The sequence below is a fragment of the Platalea leucorodia genome (genome assembly GCF_965183815.1).
Source record: "Platalea leucorodia genome assembly, chromosome: 19".
Lineage (NCBI taxonomy): Eukaryota > Metazoa > Chordata > Aves > Pelecaniformes > Threskiornithidae > Platalea > Platalea leucorodia.
This window is the reverse complement of record NC_138841.1, coordinates 2827359-2839895: the sequence shown is the minus strand read 5'-3', so window position 1 is coordinate 2839895 and position 12537 is coordinate 2827359.

Sequence of the window (12537 nt, the reverse complement as noted above, 5' to 3'; positions counted from 1 at the left end):
CAGAACCGGCCGTTTGCCCGCTCTAGTGAAACCCTCCGCGGGACACCAGCAGGTCCTGGCGTTCCCAGTGCCCCCCAGTAACACCCAGCTAACCCATCTGGCGTCTTCCCGGCGTCCCAAAAGCATCCCTGCCGTGACAATAGACAGCTCTGGAGCCGGTAACTGCGGGAGCCCAAACACCCTGTTCCCCGATCGCTCCGTCTGTAACCAATTCCCAGGAAGACGAGAGACAGAAACACCACCACGAGCACGCAGAGCATCAGGGCAAAGACAGGGCATGCGAAACCAGTCCAAAAAGAATAAAGGCCGTCCTGACAGTAACGAATTAACCCCCATTTCCCTGCTCAGTCCAGAATCCCACAAAGACACTGACGAGGCTAAGGGGGAAGGGATCTGTGCCAGGTACAATGTGCCATTGAATTGCTCAGCGACCAGGAAAATCCAAGGAACATTTCTTTAGCTGGAGCTCAATGGGGAATCGAGATTTTTTTTCATTTATGGACATAAAAAGCACAGCCTGCTTGTCACTGATAATCCCTGTTTCCTAAGTAAAGGACACATGTTTTTTTTGACGTTCATCCCTCTCTTACCCAGCTGTCCCACAAAAAGCAGTGAGTGTGCCCTGGGGAAGAGAGATGAAGAAACGTGCCCAAAGCCATATCAGGAGCAAACGGCAGAGCCTGGAGCAATCTCCTGAGGCCCGGCCACTGCTTTTTGGCAGGCTGGTACACATCCAGCCATGCACGCAAGCCCACCCTGCGTGGCACAGCCGAGGGACTGGCATGCCACCGGGGCAGCGAGGGGCAGGACGTGCTCCCAGGCCCCACCGACCCGGCAGCCGTGTCCACGGGGCTGCGATGCAACAGGCAGCCCCAGCCCCAGGCCACGCGTGGGCTCCGGTCTCACCACGAGCAGCTCTGGAAGCCCCTCTGAAATGATGGAGGGTCCTGGTGCACCCCCGGTCAGAAACCGCCGTCCCCATTCACCCACGCTGGTGTCAGCAGTTTCGCTGGTGTCACAAGGACAGAGCAAGCCATGGAAGCGGGACTTCCCTCTTCTATTTGCAACTAAAGGAAAGCAATAGCAAAAGAAAGCGACTGCAGTGTTCGGGAGAGGGAACACCAGGCCCACAGTACACAAGAACCACACCAAGTCCTCACCACATAGCTGCCTCCAGAAGAAAGCAAACATCCAGAAGAGCAGGCCGTAACCTCTACCGGTCCCTACACACAGGCAGGGCCGCTTGCACCGGAGCAGGAGGCATCTGGTCCACGTCTGCCATCCCAGCACCTTCTGTGATCAATAATATCCTCTCGGATTTTTTAGTCAAGCCAATAAAACCACCCCCTCGTTAAAAAAAAAAAAAAAACACAACAGCTCATGTTTTTAAAAACCAGTTTTTAAGCAGCGACTGATCAATAGCTGAGGGAAGCAGCAGATCCAGCTAATCGAAGTACGTCATTAGCGGCAAGAGACGGAGCGTCTGTCAGGAGGTGGCAGCGATAGGCACCAGATGGGAGAGCGAGCAAACCTACACCATGCGCTGGCAGCTTTATAAATAAAACTCTCGCGGAGTTGCCGGTGCCTCTCACCACAGGTCCCGAGTTTCCTCAGGAGGCCTTCCCCTGCTCCCAGCACATCGCCGCCTGAGCCTTCGCAGCGAGAAAATTTCCTACTGGGAAAGCGGATTAATTCTGGGACTTGCAGCATCTCCCAGAATCTGAGCCTGCGTCCTTCGCCCCAATTAACGAGGGGCTGCGGGGGGTCAGTTAGCGCCAGCAGACCCTGCGACAACAGGTCACGGATGCTTTAAAGCTGCCAGCAGCTCTGTGGGGTTTTCCCAGCATTTGCCTCCCCTCGCTTGGGCTGGTCTCAGCACGTCTGGGGAAACGAGCCTTTAAGCCCAAGCTTTTTCTTTGCAGAGGAATCTGGTCAAAGGAAAACGATTGACCCACTTCGCTACTCTGTTTCCTTTAGTTTCATTCATATTTGCTTTGTAACCCGACCCTTCAGCTATTTCAAAGATAAACACGGCTCCGGAGGAGGCACAGTCTGGGAGCCCCGTGTCCCGGCTTTCCCATGGAAAACTCCTCCATTATTTCCCCGGGGCGAGGGCCCGGTGCTGTGGCGGAGGCAGGAGAGGGCACCCCCCGCCCGCCCCCCCGAGCCGGGGCTCCCCGGGCCCCGAAAGACCCATTCCCGCCCGCTTCCCAGCCCGGGAGGGCCGAGTCCCCCCCGGGGCCGGGGCTCGGCGGCGAGGGCACCCAGCACATGGCGAACCCCGTCCCGGGGCCGCCGCCGCCGAGTCGCCACGAGGTGGCCCCCGGTCCCTGCGCAGCCGCTGCTCGCCCCGTCCCGTCGCGTCGCGTCCCGCCCCGCCCCGGGGGGGTCCGGTTGCTGCCAGCCCCGCGGGTCCGCACACGGGGTTCGGCAGGGTGCGTGGGGCGTTGGATGGAGCCCCGAGGCTCCCCGTGGAGCCGGCCGGCAGGTTTGGGGTCCCCAGCCCCGGTCCAGGGTGGGACCCAGATGTTGCCCCCGACCCATCCCCCTCCCCAAAAGGGGGCCCGTCCCCCCCCAAAGGGGGCCTGTCCCGGTGGGCTGCGTGGCCGGTTGCTCTCCTCAGGTCACAGGAGAAGAGAAGGTGTCTACGTGCTGCAAACCAGCCCTGTGCACCCCTTCCCACGGCAGCTCCCCAGGCCTACTCGGAAGGAGGCCAACGCCGTGATTTACTGCCAAGGACCTGCCAGACGCTCTGCAGATCGTCTGGGCTGGACGTGGAAGCACCGAGGTGAGCAGCACCCAGCTGCTGGCACACATATTCACAGCAAAACCCTCTCTCCTAATCCTGCAGACGGGCTGGAAACAGGCTGCTCCTCAGATTTGGGGACCTATTTCCAGGTTCTCCATTAACCGATTACAATCTGGCCCAGAAGCAACGAGATATCCATCTCCCCTGCGATCTTTCAGAGGCAGAGGGATGCGAGCATGGAGCACAGCCAGATCCTCTGCCACCCACCTACCCACTCCCCTCCCCGCACATCACACAGCTTTGCACAGCGGAGGAAGAACCACCACAGGGGACCCAGCACAGGAACAACCCCTTCTGCACAGCCCGCCCGATCTGGCTGCTTCAGCCTTTGCTATTAAATAAGTAAATAAATAAATAAATAAATATTTTAAAGAAAAACAAACAAAAAAAAAAAGCAAAAAAAACCCTGCCTCGAACACCAAACCCAGCAGCAGTGACCTCCATTCCTCGGCCACAAGAAAATTCTTCCGGATGTGAATGAGAAGCGATTTTTCCCTCCTTCCACTCCCATCTCCATTAGGGAAAAAAGCAACAGCCAGCGGCAGGCTCAGCCTTTGCATCTATGTGACACAAGCAGCTGATCTGCTAACCCGCTTTCCCTGGCAAGTAATAAACTAGATGATTGTTATTTCATTATAGCAGAGTTACCAGGAAAAATAGACCGTGAAGATTGGGGTAATGATCATTAAGGCTGTATGCATCCTGTTCCTCTCCCTGGGTAGATTTGTATGAGCATGAGGCTGGTGAAAAGCTATCCCACTTAACAAATGATAATACCTTTAAATAATCCTGCATGCTTTTAGGATAGGGGTAATTGAATTGACAAGATATTGTTAATCCCCATTTCAGACATTAATGTCATTCGTAAAGCAATGGGAGGACTGGAATAAGGTCGGGAGGTAGCACTGCAAGTTTTTTTCCACGCAAAGGGAGCCTAGCGCAGCTCTCCATGTCGGCGAGGGAGATGAGCCATCCCGGTGGGATACAAGGAGCTGCCCCCCCGCTGCCGCCCGAGCGGCCAGCCCAGCTCCCTGGGCTGCTTCGCACGGAGCTGCATCGCTCCGGGAGCTCCAGCTCTGCTCCCACCAGCTGCTCCGCGCTCCCAGCAAGCGGCTGCGTCTCAGTGCTGGGAAGTGATCCTTGTGCATGGTTCGTGTATCTATTTATAAAGCGCTGTGGGATCCTTTAGGATGAAAGGGGCTATTATATCCTAGACTTATTACCCAAAAAGTAACCACGAATTTTCTCCACTTCACCCTTCATTTGCCTGTCTCGAGACAAGCCTGAGCAATAGCATTTAGAGACCCTCTCTCCTAACCCTGCCAGAGCAGGGGATGTTTCTAGCTGGCAATATCAGTCCCTTGCCAAGGGTCTTCCCCCCACACCACCTTTCTGTGGCAGAAGGAAAAATGCCCCTTGGCACACGGTGGGAAGAGGCAGCAGCTCCAGGGCTGGGCTTCCCCTGGCAGATTAGCACCCGGCAGGCTCCGGCATTGCTCACATACCGGAGCGGGACGGCTCCGCAAACCCTTCCCGCTGGACATATTCTAGCTGACACACAGAGCCCATAATTGCAAGACATGTCAGGAAATATTGGTCAGGATTATATCTGTCTGATTGACGGGCACGAGGATTTTCCTACACAGAGCGCAGGGGAAGATGCACACCGCATGGTCGCTGGACTCTGGACCGGCACTGAGCGAGACGCACGGGGCAGACCATCGTGCCGTGGATGCATCTTACATGTTCCCACCTCAGGCAGCATCCCCACCGCCTTGGGGAGCGTCCAGCCCAGGCAAAGAGCACATTAAAAACACACAGAAGCCCCCAGCACTTCCCCATTACGCTGCTTTTCTCAACACAGGGTGATTTTTCCACCTGGAAACTGTATCCTGATTCATTGCCCACAAGATGATGCCAAACGTACTTCCTGAACTCACAGTCACAAAAACCGCTACTCAGAAATGCAGAAATACATATCTTCTAAAATAATTCGCTTTGAAAGGGATGTAGTCCAACTGACAAGCAAAACCACAGATCCCACACAAGGGAAAACTGAGCTTGCAAGCAAATATTAGTTCTTGCCTAGGGCACATCTGAGCGGCAGAGCAGCCCCGTGGCCTCGGAGCAAGCAGCATCTCATGTTTAGCCCTCCCATCACTTTTTCCAAATGCAAATTTATTTTATTTATTTTCTAAGAAAATCCACAGCAATGCCACTATGGAGAGGGAATGGGATTTCAGCTCAGCGATCAGACTGAGAACATCCCAGCTTTTGACTAGAAAGGGGTGCCTCGTGCACCATGGATCCCGTCGGAGAGGCACCCAGTTCTCTGCGGCTCCTGGGCCCGTACGTGGCCGCCGTGGTCCCTGGGGGTCTCCAACCAAACGCGTCACATTTTGTAGGACGGAGCTGTCTGCTTCGCTGCCCGCTGCCTCGATGACAGGCAGGAAGGCAGATCCTGCCTCGTGCCGCCACATCACCTATCGCTATGTGCAATTTAACAGGCAGCTCTGGAGCAGAGATAGGGAGCCCAGAGGCTTCTTTTTGAGTGTGAAATAACTCAGATGAACTTGAACAGACTCGGCTCCTCGTCAGCAAGAGGTGGCATTGGAGCGGGTCAGACTTTTAAGGTCAGGAGGGACCATGCACTCCTGTGCAGCACAGAGACCCCTCACAGGGGCCCAGTGAGCAATATTTGTGACCTGAAAAGGTTGCCAGGGGCCTGAAACAAGGAAATAAGCTAAATCAGACCCAGAGACGGACTGACAACCTCCCCAGCCTTGCTCCAGCCTGAGCCCATCAGCCAAGGGCAGGTGAGCCACAGGAGGATGCGCTGCAGGATCACGCAGGGATTTGGAGGCCACCTTGGGGTGCCAGCAGGAAAGGTGAAAAACGCGGCATAAAGTGGAAAGGGACACGGGATGGATGCGAGGCCAGAGGAACGGCAGCACGCAGGGGTTACAGGCAAAGGGACTTGCTTTTAAACCGAGCATCCCGAGGCGCGTTGCCCCTGGACGGCAGCTCACCCCATGCTGCAGAGGGACGACGGGGCGAGACCCCGGAGCCGGGCGTAGGGGAGGGGTCTTCACACCAGCCCAGCCTGAACCCAACCTGGCAGGGCCCCCACGAGCCCCAGATGTGCCTGCTCTCTGTGCCACCTCCCAGTGCACTTACATCCGCTGGCATCCACATATAACCCAAATCCCTGCTGGTCTGCCAGCAGAGAGGAGGCATTTGTGTGACAAGATTATGGAGATCAGCTCCGTTAGCATAAGCAGCTCCTGGGCTGGCCCTAATCCAGAGGGACACACGTAGCCCATGCGCCACCACTCGCTGCCTTCCCTGAAGGACCTGCGTGAGCTGGAGGAGACGATTTTCACCAGTGTCTCTGTGTCAGAGTGGGCACTGCGTGCCAGCAGGGACCCCGCAAAGGCTCCCAGTTCAGCCCAGCCCCTGCTAACGGGATGGCCACACTGGGATGGCTCTTTCTGCTCCCACTGCTGCCTCTCAGCCCAGTGGTTGCTCTAACATGAGGACATGGTCCTCGGGGCAGAGTTTGCCCTCCGCGTTTTTCAATGCAGCCTCTCCAGGTGCTTTGTACAGCAAACAAAGGCAGTGCTAGCTAGCTATAACCTAAAAACACCCCACATACACGACAGCAATGGCTCTCTGCAGGTTTCCACGCAAACCTGGGCAGTTATGCATCCCAAACTGAACAGCTCTTTACACCCCACTGCTTGACTTTCACCCGCAGAAGGTTTGAGGTTGGGAGCGCAAGTTACCTGCAAGCAGAGCCCAAAGCAAAGCGCTGAAGGGCTCACAGGCATCGGCTGCAGAGCACGCAGAGACTCGATCCTCACCCCTCCGCAGCAGCACAGTCACTCCCTGCTAGGAGGGAGGACCAGCACTGCTGAAGGGAAGCCTCTCCCATAGCAATTAACAGCATTAATTGCCAATAATCAGCAGTTGGGCCTCATTGAACCCCAGGCACCCAGGTGTGGGAGCAACGAGCGCTGCCTGCAGGGAGGGGGGAAAGGGGAGTGCAACCCATGAGAAGGTAAAAATTGTGTGATCTCCTGAACCCCACAAAAAGGTGGCTGAGAGAGGCTGTGAGGGATGCCTCAGCGTAAGACACAGAGCGGCCAGAGAGCTGGTTAGACTGAGGGTCAGCACTGGCGCAGGGACCCCGCAGCCCCTGCTCTGGGCACGGCCGGGGTCAGGGCTGGGGGGCCGATACAAGGGGCTGGCGGTGGCTCACCCTGAGCCTCCCACCCCGCTGGCTCGGCCCTCGCACGGGTGCCGGTGGCAGCGGGATGCTAACGGGGCTTTATCTGGGTTTCTGTGCGTGGTGGAAAAACACTTGGGCCACCGAGCAACAGGCTAAAAGTGCCCGGGGTCAGGCGGAGCAGCTGCCGGGGGCCGCGCTGGAAGGGCTTTGCTCCGAGAGCGCCGTATCCGCCCCAGCGCGCTTAAACCAGTAACACAAGATTACATTGCAGCAGGCTGGGGCCTGGCATGCGGTACGAGCCAGAAATAAAACTGTTTGTGTAGCAACTGAAAAAATAGCAACAGGAGCTAGGTGAGGTGTATCTCTCTTTTTTTGTTGTTTTTGTTTTTTTTTTTTTTTTAAGGCCAGAAATATTTATTTATTTGGGTGGAAGAGCTTAGTTTGCATTTTAAAGGGGTTTTGCTTGGGATGTGAGCTCCCCAGGCTGTGCCTCGGAGCCTCCCCGAGCTGCAAGCAGCAGCGCGGGTGTTTCCGTGCAGGTCCGGGACTCGCCAGCCCCAGCAACATCTGCATCGCCCTTTCGTGTACCACAGGCTTTTGGACGCTGGCGTACACTGAGAGACGCTGGGTACAGCACAAACCAGAGCTAGCAGGAGGCAGATACAGGCTTCAACCAGGCTGTACCCCAGTGTTCGGAAGACATCACCTACGTTGCTGCGTGCTAGTCCCGTCCTGGCTGTTATCCCCACCTTACGGACAGGGAAAGGGAGTCAGAGAAGCGACTTGGGCTTCTTCAGATGGACTTGGGACCGAGCACTGTGCCAACGCACTCCCTGTGGTGGCAGGATCCGGGTGGAAGGAGCAAGCTCCACAGCAGGCAGACAGAAAATAAGGCAGATGATCTGATAAATGAATACAAACTAAGAAAATAACCATCCTGCAAGCGTAGGGCCCCTCTGCTCTGCTGCTCGGGCAGCTCTCCCAGGGCTGCGGTTTCCTGCGTGAGCTGCAGACAGGCGAGCGGAGCACGAGGTCACCGCGCAGCTGCGGGCAGAGCAGGGACAAACCGCCCACCTCCCACGCCTGCCATCCCTGCTGCTGCACAGGGATGCTTCATCCCTCAGCAGTGCCACGCAGGGAGAGCTCTGCAAATGGCATCAAGGAGGTTAGAGACTGGAAAAGGAAGGGGGGAGCACGCCCGAAATGGGGTCCACCAAAAGCTGCATTTGTTGTGGCCCTATGGGAAAGTAAAGCATCTTTCTGTAAGGTTGCCAGCTCACAGAAAGGGCCGTGGAGCGAGACCAGAACCTGAGAAAGCGTTTCATGAAGGCCATCTTATCTGCTGTGTGTAATTAGACCCAACAGTGTGAACGACGCATGAAGCTCTGGTTTTAGTTCAATGGAAAAAAAAAAAAGAATCATCAAAGAATATTTATAAACATTTGTGTCATTCTTGTGCATTTCCCATCACATGGGGATGTGTCAACGGATCATGCTTAGTCCTGCAAGTGCTGAAGAGGGGTCTGGAAATAGTTATAGCAAAGCATGTGATCCCACTAGGCTGGGGAAAAGAAGAAGAAAATCCCATTTGGAGGTCTTGGCTTTTTCTTACCCTCCTGCCATCTTATTGCTTCTCCTAAAAGCACCACCAGTGTCCCACGCAGTGAGAAATAAGACGATGAGGGAGGTAAAATGCTGCTGCACATGTAACTGCAGCCCAAACGTGTAACCAAGCCCGCAGTGGCTCAGCTCCATGCAATTGTCGCTGCAAAAACATCTCGAATCAGTACCAGCTGGCTGGAAAATGAAAGCCGGGCTGTTTGCTCCCCTTTTGCACCTCCCAAAAGAACCAGCGGCTTCCCTATACTCATCCCCCCAAAGCACACAGGCTCCCACCTTCCCCAGCAACTCAGTGACCAGCGGGAGCTGGCACAGCCAGCGTGCCCAGCCCGGTCCTCCAGTATGCCCCTAGAAGGGACCGGATTAAAGAGGCATTTTTGAAGATCACCAGGGTGTAAGGATCTGGAAAGTGTTGGAAAAGGCAATTACCCCCTCCCAGTGCCTGGGGTCCCGTGTGGAGGCTGTGCTGCAGGGCACCTCCAGCAAAGAGGCAAAAACGTCTTAAGCCACCCCTGTTATTTCCACATTTATTTACATCTAAAGAGGAAATCAAGCACCTAAATCCTATTGGCATGGAGCAAAAGGTGAGCAGCATTGCTTCGGGCACCTTCAGAAGCCCAAGGCCGGAGGCAGCGGCCGAGGAGCTGCCCGAGCCCCGGGGGCTGCCCGGCTCCAGCCCCTTCCTATCCCATGGCCGACGAGGCCTGGCAGCATCAAGCCCAAGCTATGCCAAAGGCTCATTGCTCCCCGAGCTCCGCACAAGGCAACAGCAATGAAGGGAATTGTGAAGGGGATATACAGGGGATATACAGGGGATATACAGCTCACATCTGAGATTCAGCCTCAGACGAAAAAATATCCCTCTCTGCTTGCTTGCACATATTTATTATGTGCTTATGGCTTTGAGAGCAGAGAACTTCTGGTGTAAATGACTTGCATGACCTTTCCTGTTTGATGACTTTACAGCTGGCTGCCCACACCTCAAATATAATTTCATTTATGCCATCCATCATCAACCCCTGCTGGAGAGACTGGCGGCTTCTGTCATTGACATTGGCGGTGCTGCTGTCACCCAGCGTCGTGGCAGCGGCTGGGCAGAAGGTGGGCACGCACGCAGGCTCGGAAGATATCACTGCATTGCGCAGCCCTGGGCGGTGCAGGACACGAATGAGGACCTTGGGCGTTATCGGTCAGACCTGTGATAGCATTGAGCAAAATACTTCTTTTGTCCACACCTTCTCATCCTTTGCCCATGCCAGAATGAGCAGCACGAGCTGCTGAGGCTCCCGCTGAGCGTGGCACGGTGGAAATCCTATTTTTCCAATTCTTTTTCCTGCCCTACAAGATCTTCTTCCACACGGCTGCCCACTGCACAGCCCTCGGAGGCCATCAGCCGAGCGCAACAGTCCGCTCTCCCAGCTCCTTCTTGGTTACGACTTCTTGCATTTCCAGGGACGCGTGTCCACAGCAGCCTCCCCGCAGCCAGAAAACCGCCCAGGGCAAGAACTGGCTGCATTTCTCACCTGGAGATCCCCTTGCTCAACAGCATCCTTCTCTAAAGCAGCGCATCCAAGGTATTCTCAGAATGCAATTAAAATCGTGAAGACCTTCATATTAAATTCAACCTGTTTTAAAAATAATGTCACTGGTCTTTACAACAGCCTCCCACAGTAAATTCTGTGGGCTAATCAGGCATGTGCTTTATTTCTTTCAATCCCTTCTCAGCTATGCTAAATTACACTTAATTATTGTAATCATGGCCTCTGCCTTCCTACCTACAGCCCACTTGCCCAGGAAAACAATTCTCTCCGATACGCCTCTCCTCCGCTCGTGAAGCCAAACAGCAGAGTCTCCGAGCTAGCGGGAGGAATGCAAATCCTTACATGGCTCCGCTCCTCAGCAAGGGGCTGGGGCTGACTCTCCGTCATCTTTAGAAAGCTCCTCTCAGCACTTAAGAATGGGCAGACTTAATTCAGGCAACTATTTCATCCCCGCAGACAAAGCAAACAAGCTGATGCACACTTAAGGGACCGTTCATTTAAACCCTCGTCGCAAGAGGCGAGGGAAAAGCCGTGGAGCGCTCCTGCCGATGACCCCATCTCCCTGCAATTCTGCACTGAAGCCGAGAGCCAGACCCCAAACCCTCCTTCTACTCCTTATAAGTTCAGACTTCCCCGATGGCTTGGGGCGCGGATGTCTGCCGCTGCTGGCTGCAACCGCAGCAAGCAGATCCCTGCACATTTATTATGTCTGTATAAACGCTGGGGAGAGACAGGGATGGTACCACAGAAAAACATTTCGTGTACATCATGTGTGCTGTGTTCAAAGAACAGGCATTCACGTGAAGAGAAGAAAATCTTCAGAGGAAAAGACATTTCTGAGCATCTGTGCGTGTGGCTGTCCTAAAAAGCGTTTGTAAAGCCCATTAGGCTAATTTGACAAGAGGAAAGAAAACAAACCCAACACTGCCTACCATTCATTCATCATCTGTGCAGCCAAGAGCTTAGTTTATAAAAAGGATTAGATGAATCATACGAAGACTAGCACTAGCTTGCTAGCTGATGCTTAAAGAAAACCTAATTATGGGCAAAATTCACCTCTTCGGTCCGCACAGCCTTAAGCCACACGCTGACCCACACCCGTAAGAACAGCGTGTGTGTGTAAGAATCGAAGACGGAGCTCAGAAAGACTCCCCGTACAGACGGACGTTTCATCGATACCACCCGTTCCAGCAGCCAATTCACCCGAGGGCTACCCGAAGAGCCGCCGGGCAGCCCGGCCCCGGCGGCGCAAGCAGGAGGCGCAGCCCAGCCCAGCCCCAGGAGCTCCCACCGGCTCCTCGTCACCGGAGACGCAGCAGCCTCGCCGCTTCGAGGGAGAGTTCCCGAACATCCCTCCCCTTCGTTCCAGCCCGGTGAGCAGGAGGGCTACTGGCAGACTGAGCGTCACAGCCGCTGGTGTGTTCAGTACCGTCTCGTAACCCTGCGTACACGGCAGGTTCAAGCGCGGCACTCCCCTGGAAGGGAGGGCACGTGGCGAGTCCAGGCATCGTTACTCATTGATGCCATTACTGTTACTAGAAGATATGTCCGAAGTTTTCTGTCTGGTAGTTTTGAGGCCCTTTGGAATGGCTCTAGGAAGTTCCTGGCTCTTATTTTCAGAAAAATCAGCTCCCTTTAAAACATATCAAGCAGAAGACCCAAATCAGAAGCTCCAAAACAGCTAGCCACCACTGAAAAGTCTTGGCTTACAAGTATAAATTAGATAGGCAGCTTAAAAAAAGCCCTCGGCCTGTGTCTTTAAAATGTCAGTAGGCAGAAATTAAACCGGACAAATTTGTGCTAAGCCACAACTCACTTGCTAGACTGATGCAGCTGCTTTTTAAAGTGCTTTGTGCTAAATGAATCTGCTATGTGGAACGGCATCGCCCTCTTACTACGCAAAGCTTTAAAAGTTAAACCCAGCGAACCGAAAGGAATATCGCTAAATGCAAGTAACCCTCTTCTTCTGCCTGTCAAAAGGATTCAGGAATCTCCTGATTAAGTTTTCCGTCAAGAAACCACATTAATTAATGAACGGCAATAATTAATAATGGATGGCCTGTACCACATGAGCACCAGCGGGCCAGACTCCAGGCTTCTGCCCCTCAACCCAGCTCTTTGTGCAGAGAAGCAGATTTTATATCGACACCCCTCATTGAGACAGGCAGAATTCTGTGAATACAGCTTTAGCGTCGGATTCCCCAGCTCCTTGGCTGGCATTAAACAGCGCCTCACGTTACAGCGCACGGTGCCGCTCCGAACGGCGGAATTTGCGATACGGTACCTTATCGCATTACATCAACAGGCGTTACGGCACGGCAATATAAGCCTGGTTT